The 27,669-nt window shown below is 36.1% G+C and overlaps 1 protein-coding gene and 1 long non-coding RNA gene across 5 annotated transcripts in view; one reads left to right on the forward strand and one right to left on the reverse strand.

Moving 5' to 3' along the window:
* STIM1 (stromal interaction molecule 1) overlaps positions 1-27,669 on the forward strand; it is a 311,883-nt gene that overhangs the window by 84,860 nt on the left and 199,354 nt on the right. The window contains exon 1 of one of the 4 annotated variants that reach the window (XM_077113756.1): positions 22,091-23,287. The exons of the other annotated variants lie outside the window; for them this stretch is intronic. The gene's annotated coding sequence lies outside the window, so the exon portion shown is untranslated. Of the gene's footprint in view, positions 1-22,090; positions 23,288-27,669 lie in introns of those variants that run through there. 4 annotated transcript variants of the gene reach the window in all.
* Positions 924-27,507, reverse strand: LOC143644579 (uncharacterized). The gene is made up of 4 exons (XR_013156758.1): positions 27,383-27,507; positions 26,978-27,185; positions 24,161-24,261; positions 924-2,965 (listed from the first exon to the last, which is right to left on the reverse strand). It is a non-coding gene; the product is annotated as an uncharacterized LOC143644579 (long non-coding RNA).

The following is a 27,669-nucleotide window of genomic DNA, read 5'->3' on the forward strand; positions in this document are numbered from 1 at the left end:
TCTTAACTGGTTTCCTTACTTTTTCCCTTACCTGCCCACAGTTGTTTTCTAAACAGAACAGACAAAGAAATCCTTTCAAAATGTGAATCCAAAGCATAAAGTTCTCTATTCCCTCACATTTAACTTGAGGTCATTTCCCACTGTTCTTCATCTTCTCACCCTGTCATATTGGCTTCCTCACTGTTTTTTGAACAAGGCAAATGTGCTCTTGCCTCAGAGCCTTTTTGTTTGCTGTTCCCAGTTACCCTAATTTTCTACATGGCTTATTTCCTTCAGATCTTCTGTTCAAATGTCATCTTCTCAGTGAGTCCTTCTCTAATCATTCTGTGTAAGATAGCAACGCTTCTTCCACAGCATACCCCAGTCTCTTTCTCTACTATATTTTTCTCCATAGCTTTATCACCCTCTGACATATTTATTTGTCAGGCACTCAGTCATGCCTCACCCCCCAACTCCCATTCTGTAAGTTCCATAAGAAGGGATTTTTGTTCAATGCTGAACCACTGGCTCATAGTTTATACTTAGGAAATATTTGTTGAATGAATGAACAAATAGTGAAAATTTGTTTTATGCCAGGCACATTGCTAGGTGCTTTACATATATTTGTGTACTCCTCTTCACAGCAACCCTGCAAGGTATTGATATTATTCCTGTTTTTTTCAGTGGGCAAAAATAGTATCATCTTGGGTATGCATTCTACCAGCTGAACAACCACTGAATATTAAAAGATAATACCTCTTTTCCAATGGTGTTGGAAGTACTGGGTATGAGTTTAGCTTAGCTCATGTGCCTATCTTAAACTAATCAGGAGGATGCTGAACTTTCATTGGTCAAAAGAATTAACATTAAGAAAAGTTTTTTAAAAAATTTTTTATTGATATATTCACATACCATATAATCATTCAAAGTGTACAATCAGTGGTTCACAGTATTATCATATAGCTGTGCATTTATCATCACAAATGACTTTTTTTTCTTTTTTTTGTGAAAAATAACATATACAAAAAGCAATATGTTTCAAAACACATCACAACAATTGTAGAACAGATTTCAGCGTTTGGTATATCTTAAAATTCTACAATTTTAGGTTTTTACTTCTACCTGCTCTAAGATACTGGAACTAAAGAAATAGCAATATAATGGTTCAGCAATCATACTCATTTGTTAAACTGTACCTTCTCTGTATAACTCCACCATCACCTTTGATCTGTCTCTCATTCTTTAGGGGTATTTGGGCTTTGCCCATTCTAACTTTTTCATTAGAATTACATTTTGGTTATGGAGCTTAGGGGCCAGGATCAGTTCCACTGGAACCATGTGGACTGAGAGCAGGGAAGAAGAAGTTTCCTAAGGGAAAAACAAGGCACATTTAGTGAAAGAAGGGTTTGGGAAGTGGAGAGATACTTTAAATAAGCAAAATCCACAGATGCCATTATATGGTTGAGACATTTTTATTAAAAAATATGAAGTGTGTCCAATATTTAAGACCCAAGAAAAAGTATAGCTGCTTTCATAGAAGGGTCTTGAGCCCTGGACTCCTGACTTAGTAGTTTGAGATACTACCAAGGAACCAGGTCGGGGGAGGGGTGTCTGCAGAGAATAATTTGAAAACTGCTAGACATTTTATCAATAAATATGTGTGTGAGGTGGGATAGTCCCTGAATCCTTTCAACCTGTCTTTCTAGCATTTGTAGTAGAAACTGTATTTTCCTTTCAATCAGAAAGAGAAGGTAAGCAGCAGAGTCAGTTATTCCCTGTGGTTGAAGATGTCAGGGACCTTGCTTAGCTCTGACATAAAGCTGTATCTTTTATATTTAAATAGGTACTCATGAAACACAAGAAAAAGTTGCTTTACAATGTGTTGGTTAGTGTGAGTGGTGAAATGTATTTGTATCCGAAGCATTTGGCAAGGGTTGTGTATGCTAGAGTATAAAAAACTATGTGCTGGATTCTGTGTTGTAAATTGAATAAGGATGAGAGCTACTCACCAGGCAGCCAACAACTGTTTTTGAGATAAAACTTAAAATTTACCATTTTAACCATTTTAAAGTGTACAATTCAGTGGTTTTTAGCATATTCACAATGTTGTGCAACTATCACCTCTATGTAATTCCAGAACATTTTCATCACCCCAAAGAGAAATCCCTCTGTATCCGTTAAGCAACCACTTCCCTGCATTTTGGTTACTGTCACCATTCCATTCATTGTACCGTTTCTGCATTGCCGATGATGAAGGAGGGCTAATGTCAGTGTAGCTGAGTTATTTTATTTAGTTGGTTGTTCAGTGCCTCTGTTGTGGATATGGGTGCTTTCTGATGAACATTAAAAATGTGATGCAAAAATTTTTTGCACTTCATGCCTCCTCCATGTGTCCATCTTCATACCTCTATTCCAGACCTCCTTGTCTCCATATTCAGTCATTTTTCTTTTAGGCTACTGATCAGCTTGCATGGCCATACGGTGTTTATGAGTCTGCATATATTCTTACCTCAGGCTGTTTCTTCTTCAACATGAAGTGTACTGCTCAAAGCTCCATCAGTAGGAAAATGTTCTCTCATTAACTGCCTTTCAGGATTATCTGAATGTGGCTATAATGCAGCAGCATCCATTTTGGCTTGTACCCACATAGCAAACTGATTCATTCATAAACCAATCTTGGGCTGTTCCCTCATCCTCTGCTGGTTGCATAGAAACCCCATATAGCCAAAGGAGTGAGCTGAGGGTGAGGCAGTACTGCAACCTGATAGCTGATGTGGGGGTCTGGGCTGTCTGTTTTCATACCATTTACTCATGCCATCTGATCTTACTTCGGCCTCGTCTTTTCTTTTATTGTGAAATAGATATATACAGAGAAGAAACAGATTTCAAAGTACATTTTAACAAATAGTTATAGAACAAATTTCCAAGTTTGGTAGGGATCACAGTTCCACAATTTCAGGTTTTTCCTTCCAGCTGCTCCAAGACACTAGAAGTTAAAAGAAATATCAGTATAATGAATTCAGTAATTACATTCATTTGTTAAATCATAACTTCTCTGTTATAACTCCTCCTCCTCCTTTGATCTTTCTGCCAGTCTTTAGGGATATTTGGGTTATGCCCATTCAAACTTTTTTCATGTTGTAAGGGATGTCAATGATATGGGATAGGGGGATGGAACTGGTTGATATTCTTGGAGACACTGGCACCTCTGGGTTTCAGGATTTATCTGGCCTATGACCATTTGAAGGTTTTAGGTTTCTGAAAAGTAAACTTAGTGCATGCAACTTTGTAGAATCTCAGATATAGCCCTGAGTGACAGGAATGGTTTTGGTTGGGGGTTGGCAGTCCCTAGTAATCAGCAATATCTAGATGAAACTAGCATATGAGTAGACTCCAGAATGGTCTCTTGGTTGTATTTGAACTCTCTTAGCCTCTGATACCTTATTTTGTTACATTTTCCCCCCTTTTGGTCAGGAAGGCATTGTCAGTCCCATGGTGCCAGAGCCAGGCTCATCCCTGGAAGTCATGTCCCATGTTTCAGAGAGACTCACACCCCTGGATGTCATGTCCCATGTAGTGGGGAGGGTAATGATTTTTCTTGCAGAGTTGGACTTAGAGAGAGAGAGAGAGGCCACATCTGAGTAACAAAAGAGGTTCTCTGGAACCTTAGGCATAACTTTTAGGCATAATCATAGGTAGTCTTAACTTCTCCATTATAGAAATAAGTTTCATAAGAGTAAGCCTCAATATCAGGGGCTTGGCCTATTAACTTGGGAGTCCTTAGTGTTTGAGGGAGTATTAGGGGTTTCCCAGGTGGTAAAGTTTATTTGTTCCATATTTTTTCTCCAGTCCCTCAAGGGACTTTGCTAGTACTTTTTAACTATGTACTTGGGCCTGATCTTGAAGGTGTAATTTCATCTTTATAATGGACTGCAGCTGAATCCACCCAGCTTTGTGACTTTGGAGTGTGATAGAACCCAGTTCAAGATGGTCATTTGGGGTTCTATAGCAGTCCATCTCAACCTGAGCCCAGTAATATGCCAAGAGCTATTCCTTATAAGTTTTATCATTTTCTGCTGAAGATGGCTTAACCTTGCTCCAAAGCCCCAGGAGCATATAATGTGATTCACCCAGTGGAGCGTGCTGTAAACTCCATTAGATATTTTTTCCCCCATCACTTGACATCTCCAATATCATAAGGTTTGCCACAGCATATGGCCCAGGCAGCAGGGCTGCTTGAACCTCAGCATGGTCCTGTTGTAGAGCCCTTTACTTCTTTAGGCCCCCACTGAAAATTATGGACCAGAGCATTATTTTTAGGTATGGAATGTGTTGCATTCCACCTGTAGAGGTCTAACGCTGTTGTGCCTCCTTCTTTGTGATTAGAAAAGTAAGTTTCAACACTTCACTTTGGAAGATATGTCTTAGAATGGATTCCTAAAAAAGTAAGCAACATACGAATATTTTTCCATTTCAAGAAGCAGATCTTCATATCGTTTCTAGTGGCTATATAGTGTTTAATTTTATATATGTCCCATAATATTTGTCCAGCTTCCTATTATTGGACATTTCTAATTTTTTACTGTTAGAGATAATGCTGCAATGAGGCTACTTGTTAAAATATATTTTCTCATATAATTTTTGAGATCTAATTCACATTTAATACAATTCATCCCCTTAAAGTGTACAATTCTGTGGCTTTTAATATATTCACAAAGTTGTGCAGCATCACCACTATCTAACTCCAGAATGCTTTCAGTATTTCAAAAAGAAATGTTTTACACATTAACACACACTCTGAACTCCCCTCTTCTCTCAAGCTCCTGACAACCTCTAATTCAATTTCTGTCTTTATGGATTTGCCTTCTCTGGGTATTTTATGTAAATGAGATTATACAATATGTTGCCTTTTGTTTCTGGCTTCTTTCACTTAGTATTGATGACATGTATTTATCTTATTACTTTCTTATGATAAATTTTTTAAAATAGAATTATTCCACAGATCCACTATGTGGTCATTTCTTCTCTCCCCAAGTGTATAATTAGGGATGGCCTATTCAGTAGTTGGAGTAACACCCAGTTGGATCCTCAGCCTATGGAGTAAGAACTGTGATAGTGGGGAAGGCCAAGTGAAATTCTTTGAAATTATTTCCTACTTCCCTGGGCAAGACAGTGAGTCAAAATCAGTATTGCATTCTGGGAAGGATGGTGCTACCCTTAAATATTTTGAAGATGCAGGGGTAATTTCATTAGTCTACTTCTGCAAAACTAGATGGATCCTGGAGAATGACTTTAGACTTAGGCAAGCTCAACATAGTACTGTGTTCCAGTTGTGGCTCCCGTGATAGATGTGGTATCTTTGTTAGAGCAAGTTAATGTGGTATGTGAGCATTGATTTGGTGAATGTATTATTTTCTGTCTCAATCAGAAAAAAGAATCAAAACCTGTTTGCATTAATGTGGAATAGATAATACTAAATCTTTATAGTTTTACAAGGCTGTGTAAACAACTTCTGTACTTTTGTCATAATATGGGCAGAAGAGACCTGGACCATTTGGCCATCCCATAGAACATCACTTTGATCTATTACATTGAAGATATAATGCTGATGAGGCTAGCACACCAGAGACGTTGGTGAGATACATATGCCCCACAGGGTGAGCACTGCCACATTCTTTGCCAAAATGGATGTATTTTGTTTTGAAATATATACTCAAATCTTTGATAATCCTCCCTTTAAGATGTGGAGCCTAATTCTCCTTCTCTTGACCGGACTAGATCTAGAACTCACTTTTTAGAAAAGTTTTAAATTTTTATTTTTTATTGATATATATTACATATTCACATACCATGTAATTATCCAAAGTGTACAATCAGTGGTTCACAATACCATCATATAGCTGTGCATTTATCATCACAATTGACTTTTTTTTCTTAATGGAAGTAATCTCATCAAAATGTCCTAGTTACAGTGGGTTCACACGCACAGGAATGGATTAGCCTTAAGAACATGTTTTTCTGGGGTACATACAGCTTCAGAATACCACATATGGATATACCACATTTTGTTTATCCATTCACCTGTTGATGGGTGCTTGGGTTGCTCCCACCTTTTGACTATTGTGAATAATGCTACTATAAGCATTGGTGTGAAAATATCTGTTTAAGTTCTGCTCTCAGTTCTTTTAGGTATATACCTTGGAGTGGAATTGCCAGGTCATATGGTAATTCTAAGTTTAACTTTCTGTGGAACCACCAAACTGTTCAACACTTGTACCATTTTACGTTTCCACCAACAATGTACAAGGGTTCCTGTATTTTTGCATCCTCATCAACACTTGTTATTTTCAGTTTTTCTTTTTTTAAATAATAGCCATCCTAGTGGATGTGAAGTGGTATTTCATTGTAGTTTTAATTTGCATTTCTCTAATGGCTAATGATGTTGAGCAACTTTTCATATACTTATTGATCATTTGAATATGTTCTTTAGAGAAATGTTTATTTAAGTCCTCGGCCCATTTTTAAATCGGGTTCTTTGTTTTTTTGTTGTTGAGCTTAGGAGTGCTTTATATATTCTGGATATTAAACCCTTTTCAGATATATTATATCCAGATATTTTTTTCACAATCTGTAGGTTATCTTTTGACATTCTTGGTAGTGTCCTTTGATGTGCAAAAGTTTTAAATTTTGATGAAATCCATTTTATCTATTTTTTCTTTTGTTGCTTGTGCTTTTGGTGTAAAATCTAAAATTTCTTTGCTTACTTTAAGGTCCTGAAGATATTTCCCAGTTTTTTTTTTTAAGAGCTTTATAGTATTAGATTCTTAATTTAGGTCATTGATCCATTTTTAATTATTTAAAAAATATATATATATATAGCTAATAAATGGAAGGACCAAGCATTTTGAATCAATTTTTAAAAATATTTTTATTGAGATATCTTCATGTACCATACAGTCCATCCAAAGTGGCTTACAGTATCATCACATAGTTGTGTATTCATCACCATGATCATTTTTAGAACAGTTATATCACTCCAGGAAAAAAAAAAAGTAAAAAGAAAAAACTCATATATCCCATACTCTTACCCCTCCCTCTCAGTGACCACTAATATTGCAATCTACCCCAATTTTTTTTTTACCCCTTACGCCTCCCAATTACTTATTTATTTTTTTTATCCTTATTTTTTACTCCTCTGTCTGTACCCTGGATAGAGGGAACGTTGCCACAAGGTTTTCAAAAACACACAATCCCATTGTAAAAAGTGATATAGTTATACAGCTGTCTTTAAGAATCAAGGCTGCTGGACTACAATTCAGCAGTTTCAGGTACTTCCCTCTAGTCACTCCAATACACCATAAAATAAAAAGGATATCTATGTAATACGTAAGAATAACCTCCAAGATAACCTCTCAACTGTTTGAAATGGCAGCTTTATAAAATTGTCTCATTTCTCTCTTCCCTTTTTTGGTCGAGAAGTGTTTCTCAGTCCCATGATGCTGGCTCCTGGCTCTTTCCTGGGAGTCATGTCCCACTTTGTCAGGGAGATTCACATCCCTGGGAGTCATGTCCCACATATGGGAGGAGGGCAGTGAGTTCACTTGCCAAGTTGGCTTAGAGAGAGAGGCCATATCTGAGCAACAAAAGAGGTTCTCTAGGGGAGACTCTTAGGCATAATTATAAGTAGGCTTAGCTTCTCCTTTGCTGGAATAAGTTTCATAGGAGTGAGCCCCAAAATCGAGGGTTCAGCCTATTGAATTGGTTGTCCCCATTGCTTGTGAGAATATCAGGAATTCCCCAGATGGGGAAGTTGAATATTTCCTCCTTTCTCCCCAGTCTCCCAAGGGGACTTTGCAAATACTATTTTTTATTCTTTGTCCAAATTACTCTGGGATATACTGGGGCATCATAGTAACCTGTACAAACAAACAAGATCTCACTCCCTATTCAAGATTCTGTGTAATTATGGTGTTTGTATAAATTGACCATACAAGTTAAATTAGATATTTTGCACCAAATAAACATCTCTTCCTTTCCTCTCACACAGAAGTTGAAAATTTTAAATTTGGACCATGTCATCCTTTACCTTGTATTCTGATTTACCTTACTCCTATCTAGATCAACTTCATTCATATCTCTAGTTGAAGACTGATAACTCTTTCACCTTTTTAAACAGTTGCTGTATGAGGTAATGCTGACTTTCATAGTTTCAGAGTAGTAACTCTGAGTCTCAGGTGTCACACAAATACTCAAAATTCCACAGAATGACCAGGTTATACACAAATAGCTCAGCATCTCGGAATTTAGAAATAACAGAACTCTGGAATAGATGTGACTGCTGTAAGAGCTTACAATCTAGGAACTGTTACAATAGGCTCCACCCAACATGATTACCCATCCTCTTCACTTCAGTTCTCTGAGTTTGTATGTTATAGTTAGTCCATTTGAGTGAGTCATGATAATATTTGCCTTTTTGTTTCTGGCATTAGATTCAACATACTGTCTTCAAGGTGCATTTACCTAATTGCATGCCTCATAACTTCCTTCCTCAGAAGTCCATTGTATGTATACACTACAGTTCCCCCTTTCATTCCTCAGTTGATGTACCCTTAGCTACCTCCATCTATTGTGAATCAGGAACACTGCCACCATAAACACCAGTGTGCAAATGTCCATCATCCCTTTCCCCACTCTCAGTTCCTTCAAATATATACCTAGCAGTGGTGTTGCAGTATCGTGTGGCAAATCCCACTCCTAGCCTCCTATGAAACCACCACACTGCACCACTCTGCTTCCCTACCAGTGGTGACTAGGTAGATCTCTTTCTCCATGACTTGTATCTTTCTGTTCATTTTTTTAAAAATATATTTTTATTGAGAAAGTTTTACACATGTACTTTCCATACATGGTGTATAATCATTGGCTCACAATATCATCATATTGTTGTGTATTCATCACTATGATCATTTTTAAGAATGTGACCACTCCAGAAAAAGAAATAAAAAGAAAAAACTCAGTGGCTCAGCAGGCAGAGTTCTTTCCTGCCATGCCGAAGACCCGGGTTCACTTCTTGGTTCCTGCCTATGCCAAAAAAAAAAAAAAAAGAAAGAAAAAGAAAAAACTCATACATACCATACATCTTACCCCTCCCTCTCATTAACCCCTAGTATTAACATCTACCCCATTTATTTTACCCTTTTCCCCCGTTATTTATTTTTTAATCCATGTTTTTTTACTCATGTGTCTGAGAATCAGACACAAGGTTTTCACAATCACACAGTCACATTGTAAATGTTATATGCTTATACAGTTGTATTCAAGAATCAAGGCTACTGGAACGCAGTTCAAGTGTTTCAGATATTTCCCTCTATGCACTCTAGTATACCATATCCTAAATAGGTATGTCTGTATAATGCATAAAAATAACCTCCAGGATAACCTCTCTGTTTGTAATCTCTCAATCACTGAAACTTTGTCTCATTTCTCTCTTTTGGTCAAGAAGGCTTTCTCATCCCCATGATGACAGTTCCCAGCCCATCCTGGGATTTCTGTCCCACGTTGCCAGGGAGATTCATACCCCTGGGAGTCACGTCCCACGTAGGAGGGAAGGCAGTGAGTTCATCTGCTGACTTGGCTTAGAAAGACATGCCATATCTAAGCCTTCTCTTAGGCATAATTTTAAGTAGGGTTAGCCTATTCTTTGCAGGATTAAGTTTCATAGGAGTAAACCCCAAGATCAAGGGCTCAGCCTATTGATTTGGTGGTCCCCACTGCTTGTGAGAATATAAGGAATTCTCCAAATGGGGAATTTGAATATTTCCTCCTTTCTTCCAAGTCCCCAAGGGGATTTTGCAAATACTTCTGCCCAAATTACTCTGGGATATATCAGGGCATCACACTAACTTGGGTAAACCAATAAAATAATCTCACGACCTATTCGAGATTCCATGTACTTATGGTGTTCAACTAAACTAATCATACAAGTTAAATTAGGAAATGCACTACCCAAAATATAAATTTTGCACCCAATAAACATCTCTCCCTTTAGTCTCAACAGAAGTTGAAATTTTAAAATATAGACAATATCATCCTTTAGTCTATATTCTGATATACCTTAGTCCTATCCAGATGAGCTTCATTCATATCTCTACTTTGAAGTCTGATCACTTTTTCAACTTTTTAAACAGTTCCTATATGGGGTACTGCTGACTTTCATAGCTTCAGATCTCTAACTCTTGAGTCTCAGGTGTCACATAAATATTGGAAGTTTCTGGGATTGACCATGTTATATCCAAACAGCTCAGTATCTCAGAATTTAGAATTAACAGTCACGCCTCCTGAATATATGTGACTGCTGTAAGGACTTACAATCTCGAACCCTTTACAATAGGCCCCAACTTGATAACACATGTTCTTGACTTTGGTTTGCCGAATTTTTATACTATAATTAGTCCATATGATTGAGGCATGATAATATTTGTATTTTTGTTTCTTACATTTCATTCAACATACAGTCCTTAAGTTTCATTCACCTAGTTGCATGCCTCACAACTTCATTCTTTCTTGCGGGCAGCTCAGTAGTATGTAGATACCACAGTCCCCCCTTCCATTCCTCAATTGTTGTACCCTTAGGCCACCTCCATTCATACTGAGCAATTGGGTTTCAGGATCGTATGGCAAAGCCACCCCTAGCCTCCTGTGGAACCACCACACTGCCTTCCAAGGGATGGCACCTCTGTTTCCCTACCAACAGTAATAGGTACATCTCTTTTTTTAATTTTTTTTTTTATTTTTTTTTTTATTTTTATTTTTTATTAACGGAAAAAAAAAAAGACATTAACACAACATTTAGAAATCATACCATTCTACATATGCACTCAGTAATTCTTAACATCATCACATAGATGCATGATCATTGTTTCTTAGTACATTTGCATCGGTTTAGAGGAACTAGCAACACAACAGAAAAAGATATAAAATGTTAATATAAAGAAAAGAAATAAAAGTAGTAGTAATAGTAAAAAACAACAACAACAAACAAACCAACAAGCAAACAAAAACAAAAAAAACCCTATAGCTCAGATGCAGCTTCATTCAGTATTTTAACATGATTACTTTACAATTAGGTATTATTGTGCTGTCCATTTTTGAGTTTTTGTATCTAGTCCTGTTGCACAGTCTGTATCCCTTCAGCTTCAATTACCCATTGTCTTACCCTGTTTCTAACTCCTGCTGAACTCTGTTACCAATGACATATTTCAAGTTTATTCTCGAATGTCTGTTCACATCAGTGGGACCATACAGTATTTGTCCTTTAGTTTTTGGCTGGATTCACTCAGCATAATATTCTCTAGGTCCATCCATGTTATTACATGCTTCATAAGTTTATCTTGTCTTAAAGCTGCATAATATTCCATCGTATGTATATACCACAGTTTGTTTAGCCACTCTTCTGTTGATGGAGATTTTGGCTGTTTCCATCTCTTTGCAATTGCAAACAACGCTGCTATAAACATTGGTGTGCAAATGTCCGTTTGTGTCTTTGCCCTTAAGTCCTTTGAGTAGATACCTAGCAATGGTATTGCTGGGTCGTATGGCAATTCTATATTCAGCTTTTTGAGGAACCGCCAAACTGCCTTCCACAGTGGTTGCACCCTTTGACATTCCCACCAACAGTGGATAAGTGTGCCTCTTTCTCCGCATCCTCTCCAGCACTTGTCATTTTCTGTTTTGTTGATAATGGCCATTCTGGTGGGTGTGAGATGATATCTCATTGTGGTTTTGATTTGCATTTCTCTAATGGCCAGGGACATTGAGCATCTCTTCATGTGCCTCTTGGCCATCCGTATTTCTTCTTCTGGTAGGTGTCTGTTTAAGTCTTTTTCCCATTTTGTAATTGGGTTGGCTGTCTTTTTGTTGTTGAGTTGAATAATCTCTTTATAAATTCTGGATACTAGACCTTTATCTGATATGTCGTTTCCAAATATTGTCTCCCATTGTGTAGGCTGTCTTTCTACTTTCTTGATGAAGTTCTCTGATGCACAAAAGTGTTTAATTTTGAGGAGCTCCCATTTATTTATTTCCTTCTTCAGTGTTCTTGCTTTAGGTTTAAGGTCCATAAAACCACCTCCAGTTGTAAGATCCATAAGATATCTCCCAACATTTTCCTCTATCTGTTTTATGGTCTTAGACCTAATGTTTAGATCTTTGATCCATTTTGAGTTAACTTTTGTATAGGGTGTGAGAGATGGGTCTTTTTTCATTCTTTTGCATATGGATATCCAGTTCTCTAGGCACCATTTATTGAAGAGACTGCTCTGTCCCAGGTGAGTTGGCTTGACTGCCTTATCGAAGATCAAATGTCCATAGATGAGAGGGTCTATATCTGAGCACTCTATTCGATTCCATTGGTCGATATATCTATCTTTATGCCAATACCATGCTGTTTTGACCACTGTGGCTTCATAGTATGCCTTAAAGTCAGGCAGCGCGAGACCTCCAGCTTCGTTTTTTTTCCTCAAGATGTTTTTAGCAATTCGGGGCACCCTGCCCTTCCAGATAAATTTGCTTATTGGTTTTTCTATTTCTGAAAAATAAGTTGTTGGGATTTTGATTGGTATTGCATTGAATCTGTAAATCAATTTAGGTAGGATTGACATCTTAACTATATTTAGTCTTCCAATCCATGAACACGGTATGCCCTTCCATCTATTTAGGTCTTCTGTGATTTCTTTTAACAGTTTTTTGTAGGTACATCTCTTTCTCTGCATTTTCTCTAGCACTTGTTTTTCTCTGTTCATTTTTAAACAGTTTTATTTGCACATCAGACAGTCCAACCTAAGTAAAAAATCAGTGGTTCCTGGTATAATCAGATAACCATGCCTTTGCCACCACTGTCTTTATGAGGACATTTCTTTTTCTTCCACAAAGAATCCCATGCCCCTCCCCCGTTTGAATTAATTTTTGTGAATGGTGAAAGGTAGAAACTGTACATTTATCCTTTTGCATGTGAATTTCCATTTGTCCCAACATCATTTGTTGGAGAAACTATTCTTTGCCCACTGAGTGGACTTGGCACACTTGTTGTAAATCATCTGTCCATAGATACGTGAATTTATCTCTGGACTCTGAATTCTCTTCCATTGGTCTAAACATCTGTCCTTATGCCAGTACCACACTGTTTTAATTACTGTAGCTTTGTAGTAAGTTTTGAAGTCAGGAATGTTAGTCCCGCAACTTTGTTCTTCCTTTTCATGTGGAATATCTACAAATTCCTAAAATTAATATGGAATTGCGAAGGGCTCAAATAGCTCTTTGGGTTTTGACTATTTGGGCACTTTGCAGTCCCTATGTGTTTTAGGATCAGCTTTTCCATTTCTGCAAAAATGGTTGCTAGAATTTTGATAGGAACTGTTGTGAGTTTGTTGCTGTTTTAGGCACTTGACATCTCAACAATTTCGAGTTTCCAATCTACAAACACAGAATGCCTTTCTATTTATTTAGGTCTCCTTTATTTTCTTTCAGCAGTGTTTTATAGTTTTCTCCTCCTTGGTTAAATTTATTCCTAGGTATTTTATTCTTTTTGATGTTATTGTAAATGGAATTGCTTTTTTGATTTCCTTTACAGATTGTTCATTACTGGTGTTTAGAAGCCCACTTGACTTCAGTAGTTTATGTTATGTCCTGAAATATTGATACATTCTTTTATTAGTTCTAAAAGCTTTGTTATGGATTCTTTTGGGTCATGCCATTTGTACACAGTAATATTTTGATTTCTTCCTTCCCAATTTGGATGCCTTTTATTTCTTTCTCTTGCATGATTATTCTGACTAAAACTTACAGTACAATGTTGAATAACGTTGGTGACAAGCAGACATCCTTGTCTTTTTCCTGGTCTTGGGGAAAAGATTTCAGTCTTTCACCATTGAGTTGATATTTGCTGTGGGTTTTCCCATAAATGCCCTTTATTATTCTGAGAAAGTTTCCTTCTATACCTCATTTTCTGAGTTTTTTTTTTAACCTTGAAAGGGTGTTATATTTTGTCAAATGCCTTTTCTGCATTCATTGAAATGATCATGTGTTTTTTTTCCCCTCCTTCTATTAATGTGGTGTATTACATTGATTTTCTTATGTTAAATCACCCTTGCATTCTCAAAATAAATTTCACATGGTTATGATGTGTAACCCTCTTAATATGTTGTTGGAGTCAGTTTACCAGTATTTTGTTGAGGAATTTTACATCTATATTCCTAAGGGATATTGGTCTGTAATTTTTTTATTGTGGTGTCTTTATCTGGCTTTGGTATCAGGGTAATGCTGGCCTTAAACGAGTTAGGAAGTAATCTCTTCTATTCTATTTTCTGGAATAGTTTGAGAAGGGGTAGTGTTAAAGCTTCTTTACATGTTTGTAGAATTCAGCAGTGAAATAATCTGGCCTGGACTTTTTTTTGCTGGGAGGTCTTTAATTCCTTATTCAATCTTTTTACTTGATATAGTTCTGTTGAGATTTTCTATTTCTTCTTGTGTCAGCTAGGTAATTTGTACATTTGAAAGAATTTGTCCATTTCATCCAGGTTTTCTAATTTGTTGGCATATAATTGTTCATAATACTTTCTTATAATCATTTTTATTTCTGTGTGGTTCATAGTAATGTCCCCACTTTCATGCCTGATTTTAGTTATATGTTTCCTATCTCTTTTTTTCTGTTAGTCTAGCTAAAGTTTTGTCTATTTCATTAATTTTTTCAAAAACCCAACTTTTGATTTTGTTGATTCTATCATTTTTCTATTCTATATTTCTTTTATTTCTGCTCTAATCTCTACTTCTAATTTTGGACTTTATAATTGTTATTTCTTCTGGCTGGATTGACCCTTTTATAGGTATGTAATATCATTCTTTATGTCTTATAATCTTTTTTGATTTGAAGTCTATTTTCTGGCAATAATATAGCCACTCTGGCTTTTTATTGATTACTATTTATACAGAATATCTTTTTCCATCTTTTTATTTTCTACCTCTTTGTCTCTTTGTGCCTACAGTGAGTCTCTTATAGACTGCATCTAGATAGATCATGCTTTTTCATCCAATTTATCAGTCTCTCCCTTTTAGTAAGGGAGTTTAACCCATTGATGTTTAAGGTAATAACTGAGAATGAAGGATTTACTTCTGTTATTTAGCTTTTTGGTTTATTTATGTCTTGTATGCTTTTTGTTCTTCAGATACTCTATTACTGCATTTTTTTGCATTTAGCTGCTTTTTGTAGTCATATCATTTTAATTCCCTTCTTTCATTTTCTCTGCATTTTTTAGTTATTTTCTTAGTGGTTACATTTGTAATTATGATTATCATCTTAAGCTAATAACAGCCTAGTTTGACTAGTACCAACCTGCTCTCAGTAGTGTATAATCTCTCTACTTCTATGTGTTTCCATCCCTCCCCCCTTTATATTGTTATTGTTTCAGATTATATCTTTATATATTGTATGTCCGTTAATATAGATTTTATCTTTTCTCTTTTAGTTGTATTTTAGATTTTTATTTATTTATTTATTTTAACATAGATTTTAAATTTTATTTTGCACATTTGCCTATTATATCCCCCCCCCCCCTTTTTTTGCAAGGGCAGGCACCAGGGCCACCGTGGCCTGCCCTAGCCTGTTATATTATATAGGGGTGTGTGCTAGTTTGAAACTGTTGTGTACCCCAGAAAAGCCACGTTCTTTAGTCTTGATTCAGTATTCTTGGGTGGGATCTTTTTGATTAGATTGTTTCCATGGAGATGTGACCCACCTAATTGTAGGTGGGAACTTTTGATTAGATGGTTTCCAAGGATATGTGTTTCTGCCCATTCAAGGTGGGTCAATTACTAGAGTCATTTAAGAGGGAAGCATTTTGGAAAAAGCCTCAGAGCTGACACAGACAGAGTCCTTTGGAGATGCAGAAAGAAAATGCTCTTGGGGGAGCTGTTTGAAACTAGAAGCCAAAGGACCAGCAGATACCACCCACGTACCTTCTGAGATTGGCCTTTCTTTCTTTTTTTTTTTTTTTTAACTTTTTTTATTAATTAAAAAAATTAACAAACAAAACATTAAGAGATCATTCCATTCTACATATACAATTGGTAATTCTTAATATCATCACATAGTTGCATATTCATCATTTCTTAGAACATTTGCATCAATTTAGAAAAAGAAATAAAAAGACAACAGAAAAAGAAATAAAACGATAACAGAGAAAAAAAAGATTATACATACCATACCCCTTACCCCTCGCTTTCATTTACCACTAGCATTTCAAACTAAATTTATTTTAACATTTGTTCCCCCTATTATTTATTTTTATTCCATATGTTCTACTCTTCTGCTGATATAGTAGCTAAAAGGAGCATCAGACACAAGGTTTTCACATTCGCAGAGTCTCATTGTGAAAGCTGTATCATTGTTCAATCATCATCAAGAAACATGGCTACTGGAACACAGCTCTACATTTTCAGGCAGTTCCCTCCAGCCTCTCCACTACATCTTGAACAACAAGGTGATATCTACTTAATGCGTAAGAATAACCTCCAGGATAACCTCTCAACTCTGTTTGGAATCTCTCAGCCATTGACACTTAGTCTCATTTCACTCTTCCCCCTTTGGTCGAGAAGGTTCTCTCAATCCCCTGATGTTAATTCTCAGCTCATTTTAGGGTTTTTCTCAGTCCCTTGATGCTGAGTCTCAGCTCATTCCAGGATCCCCGTCCCACGTTGCCAGGAAGGTCCACACCCCTGGGAGTCATGTCCCACGCAGAGAGGGGGAGGGTGGTGAGACTGTTCGTTGTGTTGGTTGGAGAGAGAGGAGTTTGGCCTTTCTTGAGTCAAGATATCTTTTTTCTAGATGCTTTAGTTTGGACATTTTTATGGCCATGGAACTGTAAACTTATAACTTAATAATTTCCCTTTATATAAGCCATTCCATGGTATATTGCATTCTGGCAGCTTTAACAAGCTAAAACAGGGGGAAGGCAGTTATAAACCAAAAACACAGTAATACAGCATTTTATATTTACTTGCATAATCACTTTACCAATGTTTTTTATTTCTTCTTATGGCTTTGAGTTACTGTCTAGTGTCCTTTTATTTCAGCCTGAAGTGATCCTTTTAGCATTTCTTGGAAGGCGGTTTTTCTGTTAATGAACTCTTTCAGCTTTTATCAGTAAATATCTTAATTTCTCCTTCATTTTTTAAAGATGATTTTGCTGGATTTAGAGTTCTTGGCTGACAGTTTTTGTTTTCTTTAAGTACTTCAAATATGCCATTCCTCTGTCTCATGGCCTCCTGTTTTTATCGTATGAGAAATCAGCTATTAATCTTGTTAGGAGTCCTTTGTATGTGACAAGTTGTTTCTCTCTTGCTGCTTTCAAAATCAATCCTCTCTTTGTCTTTTTATTTTGATAGTTTCACTATAATGTGTCTTGGTATAGATCTCTTGGGGTCTATCCTACCTGGAGCTCATTCAAATTCCTGTAATGTGTATATTCATGTCTTTTTACATATTTGGAAGGTTTTCAGCTATTATTTTTTGCAATACTTTTTCTGCCCCCTTTCCTCCCTCTTGTCCTTCTGGGACTCCAGTGATGCATATTTTGGCATGGTCAGTGGTGTCACACAGGCCCATCAGAGTCTGTTTATTTCTCTTCATTATTTTTTCTTTCTGTTCTTTACGCTGGATAATTTCAATTGTCTTGTCTTCAAATCTGCTGATCTTTGCTTCTGCTTGTTCAGTTCTCATGATTTACTCCTTCTAATGAATTTTTCATTTCAGTTATTGTTGTTTGAAGTTCCATAATTTCTGCTTGATTCCTTTTTTATATGTAATTTTTATCTCATTTTTTTTCAGATAATGTTTTCCTAATTCCCTTTAGTTTTTTTGTATGTGGACTCTTTTAGTTCATTAAACAGATTTAAGACAGTTTATTTAAAGTCTTTGATTAATAGTTCCAATGTATGAGCTTCCTCAGGGATGATTAATAATGGCAAGTTATGTTTTTCTATGAATGGGCCATACTTTTCTGTTTTTGTGTTTTGTGTAATTTTTTGTTGAGAAGTGGACATTCTGAATATTATGTTATTATAACTCTGGAAATCTGGTTCTCTCACTCTTCTGGGATTGTTAGATGTTTCAATTTTTTTGTTGTTGTTGAGGGCTGGAATGTCAGTTTGTGACTGTCCAAACTATTTTTGCTCCCAAATGGGGAATGGAAAGAAAAAAGTATTGTCTATTTAAGATAACTTTGCTGCGTTTACCTGAGGAGGATTGAAACAATGGGTGCTCTCAGAGCTGGTCCTCCAATCATCTGGAAGTATCTGATCAAAAATAGTGATCAGATCACACACTGCCCGATTTTGGAGTTTGGTGCCCATCCTGGCACCAACAAGATGCATCTATTGCATCTACAGCTCAGGCTGTAGTCTTCATTACTGCTGGCCTCACAGTTGGGCATTGGTGGATGGTAGCAGATGCATGGAGGGTGAAATTCACAAATATTTACCACAATTTACCAGTCCCTTGATCCAGCTCTTTCCTTGGTGCTGTACATTGTTCTGTGGTTTGGGAGTTTCAAAATCTTTGACTCAGACAATTCCTGCCAGTTTGATAGCTGTTTTGGTGGAGGGGCTGACTTTTGGAGCTTCCGACTCCACCAACTTCCCATAATCTTTCTTAATGTACTTTTGATGCTGTAATAAATGGTCTACAATATTTTAAAGGTCTTTTTATAAAATAAACAATTTCAATGAAATCTTGTAGCACTTTGCGCTTCCAACAGCACATTCTTTACTGCGATAGCTTCCTTATGAATGATATAATGCTGTTTCTTTAGTCTTATCCAGATTTAATCTTACCCTTTTAAAATTCCAGTTATATCAGCTGTTTTATCAGTGGTTACACTTAAGTAGTTTCCCATAAAACTTTATTATTTATTTATTTTTTAAATCAAACTTTATTTTTAGAGCAGTTTTAGGTTTACAGAAAAATTGTACAGCAAGTTGCCATATCCTCCCATTCTTCCATCCACACAATTTCCCCTTGTTAACATCTTGCATTAATGTGGTATATTTGTTACAATTTATAAACAGCTATTAATACATTATTAGTAACTAAAGTCTATAATTTACATTAGAGTTTACTATTTGTGTTCTGAGTCCTATGGGCTTGACAGATATGTGTTGTCTTCTGGCCACATTACAGTATCATATAGAATAGTTTCACTGGCCCCAAAATGTGCTGTGCTCCACCTCTTCATCCTTCCATTCCTCCCTCTGAAACCCTGAAACCAGTAATCTTTTTATTGTCTGTGTAATTTTGTCTTTTCCAGAGGGTCATATAGTTGGAATCATACAGTAGGTAGACTTCTCAGACTGGCTTCTTTCACCCATAGTACGGATTTAAGGTTCCTCCATGTCTTTTCATGGCTTTTTAGCTCATTTCTTTTGTTGCTGAATGATACTCCAGTGTATGATATACCCCAGTTTGTTTATCTGTTCACCTGTTGAAGGGCATCTTAGTTGCTTCAGTTTTGGGCAGTTATGAATAAAGCTGCTATAGACATTTGTCTGTTGGTTTTTCCGTGGATAGAAGTTTCCAACTCCTTTGGGTAAATACTTTGGAGTGCAATTGCTGTATCATATCGTAAGCCTGTGTTAAGCTTTGTAAGAAACCATCAGGCTGTCTTCCAAAGTGGCTATACCATTTTCTACCATCAATAAAGGGGAGTTTCTGTTGCTTATTATTTTAAAATAAAACTTTATTTTAATTAAAGAAGTTTTTTACTATAGAAGATATTTCTTCTTTTGTATACTTTCCTTTACTGGCCCTCAAAAAGCAGTTCTTTTGTATTTCAGTATTGAACAGAAAGTAGCAAATACCCTTAGCTGCACATGAAAGAAATTATACATTGTACTGTATAGCAATTTTGAAAATTTTAAGGTTTTGAAAATCTTAAGTGATATTTTGTATGTATTTTTCCAAAAACATCTGCTAACAAATGAATGCAGTTTTTTTTAACGTGGGCAGGCACCGGGAATTGAACCCGGGTCTCTGGCATGGCAGGTGAGAACTCTGCCACTGAGCCATCATTGCCCGTCCATGAATACAGTTTTAAAATCGTTTTCTATGTTCTATTTAATCCCATTTTTTACTACAGCAAGAAGAAATAACTTTTTCACCTATCATATATGCCTTTTGTTTTTCACTATTAAGCAGAAAACCTATAAAAAGACTCCTTAATATTGGTGTCTTCAGACTTTAAATATCACAGGAAACTTATTTTCACATTTAATTTTTAAATGTGTTTCTAATCATGATAGCTTTATACATCATTATTTAACATGTGAATCAGCAAACTGCACTTGCTTCTATAAATAAAGTTTTATTTGAATACAGCCACATTCATTTACATGTTGTCTGTAGTTGCATTTACATGACAAGGGTAGAGCTGATTAGTTAGGACTAAAACAATATGACCTGTAAGCCTAAAATACTTACTCTGTGGTCTTTTATGGAAAATGTTTGCTGATCTCTGATTTAATTTATCAAGGACTATGATGAAGGATGAAGTTTATTGTTAAAAGTCTTTTGAGTAGTCTTTCAATATAATATTTTTGCTAATGTATTGTTGAGCCAATTCGATTTTTTTTTTTTTACCCTGTGATGTAGCTAATAGAGAGTTTGTATTAGGAATATAAAGGTCAGCATTTTTCACTTTATTTATTTTTATTTTTTTATTTAAGAAAACAAACAATACACTTAGAACCACTAATCTTGTTTAGGTTAACCACAGGCATATTTAAATAAAGTATCCATATAATCATTGGATATATCCATATATCCATATAAACTAGCCTGTTTGTGCACTAAATTTCATAACCAATTTCAAATTAAGGCAACAAGGAAAAAATCTGCATATTCAGATAGCAAAGTTCTTAAATTCTAAGTATTAAACACTAACTTAGATACATTTGATCAGCTTTCAAAACTGTGAATGTTCTCAAAATGTCAAGTGATAGTTCTTACAAATATCTGCATTGCTATAAAAAATGACTTATGTTACTAAATATTTTCCTTATTTCAAGAAAATATGAAGATACAAATATTTTTACAGTTAACATATGGAAATCTTAACCACCTAAAATGGGTATCTAAGTTAGCTTATCCATAGACATATTAAAAAATAAGTAATCATTGTAAAGCCTGTTTGTACAATGTTTCATAAACCAATTTAAAATTAAAGCAAGGAAGGAAAATGTAAATGCAGATATCAGAGTTGCTTGAATTCTAAATATTAAACAGTATCTCGAATACCATTTGATTAACTATCAAAACTATTTTTATTTGCAATTTCAATATTATGTTCATTCCATGGGGATTATTTTTCAATGTTTACTTGCAAGAATCTTTTAAAGTCATTTATCTATGTGAGGGTTGGATTAGTTGGAAAGATAATAGAAATTATAATTCATAAGTCCATTTGACCAGAGGTACGTTAACTGCAGTGGTTGTAGTAGCCTGAAAGAAAATGATTGACTGTGGACACATGCTTTTCCTTGCACACTGTGGAATTCCCACTCTATTTTCAGGATACCTCCTTTAAGGTAAATGGAAACATTTGATGCACAGGCCCAGAAAGGCATCATTGTTAATCTGAACAGTTAGTATTGGTAAACATAATTCTTATATTTTAAGATTAAAAACAATTATAAAATAAATTTTAATTTTTCTTTAATTTTTTTTGTTCTGTGTTGCACTGTAAAGTCTTGCACATCCCAGTTTGGAGACAACTCTCTTAATTCGTTTGTGTTATTTCTTTCTGAGTGTGGGTATAATTCTTGAATATAAATGAAAGTTTGTAGAATAGTGAGAATTGATCTCTAAGTCAATCAAAGACTACCTTATATGAGTTGTACTGTCAGCAACTGCAGTTAGAGAATCTAGGGGCCACGCAAAGCCTCACTTAGATGCGATGCTTTATCTGTGTCCATTCTCATTTTGTATTTGTGGCTAATTAAATCAGAAATTTAACCCTAGAGTGGAGGGTACAAGATTGCATTCCTACAAATTTGTAACCTACTCGAGGCACGCTCACTGAAGTGAGCAAGGCCACCATCTAAGAGTCCTCATTAGGTGGGAATTTACTTGGGGTAGTTGACTAAAGTTTAAATATGGAATCATGTATCTGGGTTCAAATTCTGGGCTCATCCCATTACGTGCTGTGTTTTTGTAGGCAAGTTTACTTACCCTCTCTGTATCTCAGTTTCCTCTTATATTAAATGAGAATGGTATGTAACTTATAAAGTTGTTATAAAAATTAGTTGATACTTATGAAATGCTTAAAACAATATCTGGCATATATGAAGTACTCAGTGAATGTTATTATTTAACCTTTTGGAGATTCAGGTTTTGTCAGTAGAATAAGAACATTTATTTCTTTGAGCAGGCTCATATTACCAAATTCATGAGGCTGATATATAAAACTAGAATGCCAATTTTAAAATTTACTTTGAGAAGTAGAACAGTCACATATATGGGAATACCAGTGTTGGTGTCACCAATGCATTTTTACCTGTGGGTGGCACCATGGACCACCAAAATCATAAAGATTTTGGTCAGCATAGAACCTCAACTAGGGGCATTAGTTAGATGAATGCACTGTTTTGTGTGCAATGCGAAAGTGACTTAAATGAATATTTATCACCCTTTCCTGTGTTTGAGGATTTCTTCACCTAAAACGTCAGGTATTTAGATTCTTTGCAGTTTGTTATGGGCTCTTTTGGTCTGACCCTCTCACTGTGGGTTTTAACTTTGAATTGCTGGTGATTCAGAGAAGCTGGTGGTGGAGCATGTGGCAAATCAAGTTCCTGGGGCAGCTGAGGCAGTAGTATAGTGGTTAGGGATAGTGAAGGTTGGCAGTGGAAGCAGCAGTGTCCTGGCCAGACTAGATCTGCTATATGGTTTTAGGCATTGTTCTTGCCATCTATACCTGGTTTTCCTCCTTTCCAGGTGAGTCTGAGCTACTCTTAATAAATTCCTTTTCTTCTTAAACTGGCCAGAGTAAATTTCTGTTTTTGAGCTTGCAAGCTAAGTTAAACTTGTAAGTAAGAACCCTGGCTCATACAGTAGCTACAATAACCTGATGCATTTGTCTCATAATAGGGATGGAAGTGTCATAGGAGAGCAACTTTGCTGATCTTTGTCAGCTAAGGCTGCCTCATCCCCTTGAGACTGCTAGGATCATTTTATGTCCCTGGGGCCTAGAATTGTGCCTGGCATATAGTAAGTGCTCAGTAAATCATTGTGGAATGAATGAATGATGGGTACTGCCAATATGTGTGTCTGTGACTAAGCTTTCATGGTTGACCAACCTCCCTGAAAAAGGACACATTTTTTCCCTTAGATATGTTAATACAAATGTAATCTGATATAATAGTTAAATCTTACTGGTTTGGTAGACATGAATATTGTAGGATCTCTCTGATGTGAAATAATTAGAATAAGCAAATTCATAAGGTCAGTAACTAAAATATAGGTGACCAGAGGCCAGGGTTGGGGCAGGGTATGGGGATTTAATGCTTAAATTGTACAGAATTTCTGCTTTGGGTGATGGAAAAATTTTGCTATGGGACAGTGGTAATGGTAGCACAGCATTATGAGTGTAATTAACAGCACTGAATTACATATGTGGATGTGGTTAAACGGGGAAATTTTAGGTTGTATATGTGTTTCTAGAATAAAAATTTTACAAAAAAATCTATTTGTTAAAATCATTTAATGGAATTGTGTACATATGCTTAGAAAGGTAAGAAATTATCTTCCTAGAGTGGGACTGGAGCGTCTATAAAAATTATAGTAATACCACTGTGGTAGTTTGAAACTGTTATGTACCCCAGAAAAGGCCATCCTCTTAATCCATTCTTGTGGGTGCAGACCTATGGTAGGTGGAACCTTTTGCTTAGTTTATTTCACTTGAGATGTGACTCACCTCATTCAAGCTGGGTTTTTATTCTTTTACTGGAATCCTTTCTAAGAGGATAAGATATGCAAAAGCTAAGAGAGAAACTTCAGAGAAGCACACAGAAAAAGATACAAACAGAGAAGCCAGAAGTTGAAAGCAATGAAACCCAGGAGAGAAGGACCAATAGACATTACCATGTGTCTTCCCTTGTGACAGAGGTGTCCGGATGCCAGCAGCCTGTCCTCAGAGTCCAGTTATCATACTGTTGATGTTTTGAGTTGGACATTGTCATAGCCTAAGAACCATGAATTGTAAACTAATAAATCCCCATTGTAGAAGCCAACCAATTTCTGGTATGTTGCATTCCAGCAGCTTTAGCAAACCAAAACAACTACTAACAACATGAGGTCTTGGACTGTAACACATGACCTGTGCACCTGTGTTCAAAACTGCATAAAATAGGGAAATGGGAGGGAGTTGGCTTGTGTTATGGAAGGTAGTTTTTCAATTTGAGTCTGTTACATGGTTTAAACAATTTGCTAGATTTGCTACATGAAAGTTAAATTTTCAGCAACATTCAGAACTTTGTTGTTTAAAGGTAGCTAGTTTGGTACAGGATTATGCTTTTGTTTTTAATTACTACCATCCTGTTTTATACACATGTAAAATAAAGAGTGGAACTGAAAAAAATCTTACTGGTTTGGGAGTCATTCTGTCCTTTAAACTCACTTGATTTAGCTGGCTCTGGATTTTTTAGTTTGGTCTTAGTGTATGTTTATTCCTTATTTCTCTCATTTTCTGGTTTGGAGGTGGGGATTCATAGAGTCCCCAAAATGCTGACAGGAGTTTGAATCCCTTTCTGGTGTCATAAGGCAATCTGACAGCTTTCCTAGCATTCTGGAAGCCATTACTTCTTGAGTCTTTCTCATTAGGCTTCTTGGTGGAGTACACCTACACACAATTCCATGACTGCACACACACACATACATGTATACACAAATATATTTAAATCTCAGATTTGCCACCTAATAACTTTATGATTCTTGATAAGTTTTCTACAGATATCCTGCTTTGCTCTTTCTCTGGTCATGGTGCTGAGATTGGGAAAGGCAGGAAATACAGGCCCTTTATTTTCTCTTTTATTTTAAAGCAGACAGATTTTGCTCCAGGTCTGTTCTTTAAGAAACTATAAGGAGACTGGCAGTTAGCACCCCATATTATGACCTTGAGGTCATTTGCTTGCATTTACTGAACCTCTTGCTGGATGTTATTAGATGATGGCCTTTTGAAGTTGGAGGTACTGGGATTTTTTTTTCTGAAACTGTCACTTTATTTGGGGCAGGAGAATTTTTCTTACATAAAGTCAATTCATGTTTTTAAACACCTTAAGATGCAATATTCAAAAAGCAACATTTTTTTCCCCAGAAGGGTCTTTCTTAAGTGATTTTCTGCACTTCTATTTCTAATTATTGTGAATATTTGCTTTATAAATAAATATATTCTCAGTTACACCCTTGAAATCAAATCAGGTGACTAAACTGCAATCCATACTAAAATAGCTAAGATCAGAAGACTTCGTTTAGGTCATTTTAAATTCCTAATAGCACAGTGTCTATAAGTAACTGAAAATACAGATTAATCTGATATTTGCCTCTGGCTTTGTCTTCTCAATGGTTTCCATAAGAAGGTTCTCACAATAAATTATATAAAAGTATAGTACATTTGGTTGGAAATTGTAAAAAATCATTCTAAAAGTTAACAACATATATTAAACAAACAAGTTGCTACAGTATGCTTTAAATGATATAAAATATTAGTATGTCAAACATTTTCTTATATCCATATTGCTTTTGGTCATACACTGAGCTGTAACAAATAATGTGCATTGTTTTTTTTTTTTTTTTAATTCTTCCCCTAAATGGCACAAAGCAATGGCTTAAATGGTAGGGAAATGCTACTATTAAGGAAACATGGTGCACATTAACTCCAGTGTTACCTGTATTTGCACTTTTATGTGTTGCCTTGATAGTATTCACTTTTGCTAACATAGTGCAAGCTTTATTAGACTTTATATAGTCCTTTGGGCAAGAAATATGCCTAAAAAATTCCTTCCAATGTAAAAATCCTATCATGCATGAGTGAGGGAGGGCTTGGTACTTAATGGAATTTCACTGTAAAATGAATATGTGTAGAAATAGCTTTGATGCTGACGTAGCTTTCCCTGCTGAGCTTGCTCTTTGTGAGGCACACCTGTACTCCATCCTCAGCACACCACTGCCACTAAACCTACAGGCACAGAATGAGAGTCAAGTGTGTGTACCATTTCCCATGTCCTGGAAAGCTTTCTTACTGTAAATGAGGTATGGGACTGGGATTTTAAAAAAAAAATTTTTTTTATTGATAAAACAAAATGCAAACACAGTCTTAACATACAAACATTTCATACATCATGTACAATCAGTGGCTCACAATATCATCATATAGTTGTATAATCATTGCCATGATAATTTGTTAGAACATATGCATCACTCCAGAAAAAGAAATAAAATGAAAAAAAAACACCTCACACATACCTCTCCCTCTCATTGACACTAGTATTTCCATCTACCCAGTATATTTTAGCCTTTGTTCCCACTATTTATTTTTTTATCCATATTTTTTACTCATCTGTTCATACTCTAGATAAAAGGAGCATCAGGCACAAGGTTTCACAATCACACAGTCACACTATAAGATCTCTATCATTATACAATCATCTTTAAGAAACAGGGCTACTGGAACTCAGCTCTACTGTTTTAGGCACTTCCCTTTAGCCACTCAAATACAACATAAACTATATAATGTTTATGGGATATCTATATAATGCATAAGAATAACCTCCAGGATAACCTTTTGACTCTGTTTGAAATCTCTCAGCCACTGACAATTTTTTCTCATTTCTCTTTTCCCCTTTGGCACTGGGATTTTCAAGAGGTTGTGATGACTTGTTCCCAGTTCATTATGTTCCTTACCTCTCTTCCTGGCTGAGTGGCTGAAGCTGGTGGCAGCGCAGTGCACCTGAAATCCTTGTCTCTTGTCTTCAGAACACAGTGTTTTATTTAGCCTTTGGCTTTTTATAAATCAGGGCTGGTACTTTGAGATGAAGATCTGTGAGCAAGCTCATCAAGTTATAGGACTCATCTGGCCTCTCCATCTTGATTTTCAGATGTGGAAATAAGCCTGGAGAGCCAAGGTTACATAGTTAATCAGGTGTAGAAATGGTATTTGAAGATAATTCCAAAGGCAAATTAGAAATCCCTTGGAAGGGTAAACCCAATCCAAGCTCTACCGTAACGCAAAGCTAGCAGGACTGGGGAGGGTGAGGGATTTATTCTCCCGTTTCTTTCACTGCATCTTGTGAAGGCTCATCACCTTACCTCTGGTTACTTGGTTTGCTCCTGTGTTTCGTTATTTAGAGTGGAGGGATCCCAGGCATTCTTTGGTCTGAAACACACCCCAATCCTAAATTGTCTGTTTGGGGACGTAGGTTACCAAGTTTACAGACAACCATCCTGTGCCTCTGTGGACATGTGACCAGGCTATTAATAGATCTGAAGTTTTGAGAAGGTCTTGGCTCTATCCCTACCTTCCCACTCCCAGCAGTCTGCCTGCTGGTAATATCCTCACTGCTCAGACAGCTGGACAGGGAATGGAAACAGGGCAA

This window comes from Tamandua tetradactyla, chromosome 8 (genome assembly GCF_023851605.1).
Source record: "Tamandua tetradactyla isolate mTamTet1 chromosome 8, mTamTet1.pri, whole genome shotgun sequence".
NCBI classification, from domain to species: Eukaryota; Metazoa; Chordata; class Mammalia; order Pilosa; family Myrmecophagidae; genus Tamandua; species Tamandua tetradactyla.